This window comes from Orycteropus afer, unplaced genomic scaffold (genome assembly GCF_000298275.1).
Source record: "Orycteropus afer afer isolate SDZICR_OR568_19922 unplaced genomic scaffold, OryAfe1.0 scaffold00468, whole genome shotgun sequence".
NCBI classification, from domain to species: Eukaryota; Metazoa; Chordata; class Mammalia; order Tubulidentata; family Orycteropodidae; genus Orycteropus; species Orycteropus afer.
The window spans coordinates 2,076,736-2,078,450 of NW_006922055.1; positions in this window are offsets into that span (position 1 = coordinate 2,076,736).

A 1,715-nucleotide genomic window follows, 5' to 3' on the forward strand; every position below is an offset into this window, starting at 1 on the left:
TTAAAATTACCATGGCTTGGGTCAGGCCCATCTTAGTCCTCAAAGTGAGGTCTTTATTCTTTAACACTTTAAAAAGATCTTTTGCAGCAGATTTGCCCAATGCAATGTCATTGCCCAATGTCTTTTGATTTCTTGACTGCTGCTTCCATGAGCACTGATTTTTAATCTAAGTAACATGAAATCTTTGACAACTTCAGTCTTTTCTCTGTTCATCATGATGTTGCTTATTGGTCCAATTGTGAGGAATTTTATTTTCTTTGTACTGATGTGTAATTCATATTGAAAGCTATGTCTTTGATCTTCATTAGTAAGTGCTTTAAGTCCCTTTCACTTTCAGCAAACAAGGTTGTGTCCTCTGCATATTTCAGATTGTTAATATGAATAATAATATGATCTAAATATCTAACAATAGTGTAAATTTAAGAGAATCATGCACATTTGGAAAAGTGTGCACCAGGGTTATATCCTTTCACCATATATATTCAATCTGTATGCTGAACAAATAATTTAAGGAGCTGGACTATATGAAGAAGAATGTGACATCAATCCTGGAGGAACATTCATTAACAACCTGCAACATGTAGAAGACATGATTTTGCTTCTGTATATGTGAAAGAAGGACAATGGAAATAGAGGACTGGAGAGCTGATACCACTGAACTATAGTGTTGACCAAGAATATTGAATATACTATAGAGTATCAGAAGAAAAAAACATATCTGTCTTGGAAGAAGTATAGCTCTGTTGAAGCAAGGATGGAAAGTCTTCATCTCACTTGCTTTGGATGTATTATCAGGAGGGACCAATCCCTGGAGAAGGCCCTCATGTCAAAGTAGAGGGTCAAATAAAAAGAGGAGACCTTTAACAATATGGACCAACTCAGTGGCTCCAACAATGGGCTCAAACATACCTATTATTGTAAGGATCACACAGGACTGGACAACATTTTATTTTGATATATATAAGGTTGCTAGGAATCAGAACTGACTCAACAACACCTAAGAAAAACAATAACAAATATATACACATATAAAAAAATGGAGATGCTACATAGGAAAATATAAAAAATTATTTGTAGGGTAATGAGAATGTTAGCCTACTCTAGAGTCATTAAAGTTTTGTGATATGCATTGAAACGTAAAAGCAGCATAAAGTAATACAGTAAAAATAGGGTATTAGGGGAAATGTTTACATATTTATACATGCATATATATCAGTGTGTCAGAATTTTTTTTTTTCCATTTATGTACCTAAAGCTGTAAACCCATTGCTAACCTGGTCTCTTTATCTATGAGGTTACGTACCCACTGCCATCTAGTCAATTTCAACTCATAGCCACCCTATAGGACCGAATAGAAGTGCCCCATAGAGCTTCGAAGGTTGTAAGTCTTTACAAAAGCAGACTGTCTTCATCTCACTCCCAAAGAATGTCTGGTGGGTTTGAACCCCACAACTGGACCAATATGCAGCATCATGGTAAATGGAGAGGAGATTGAGGTTATCAGATATTTCATAATACTTGGTTCCACAATCAACATCAATGGAAGCAGCGGTCAAGAAATCAGATGACATGTTGCACTGGGCAAATCTACTGCAAAAGACTTCTTTCAAGTGCTGAAGAGCAAAGATGTCTCTTTGAAGATTAAGATGTGCCTAACCCAAGCCACAGGAGCTCTGGCAGCATAGTGGCTAAAGCACTTGACTGCTAACCAGAAG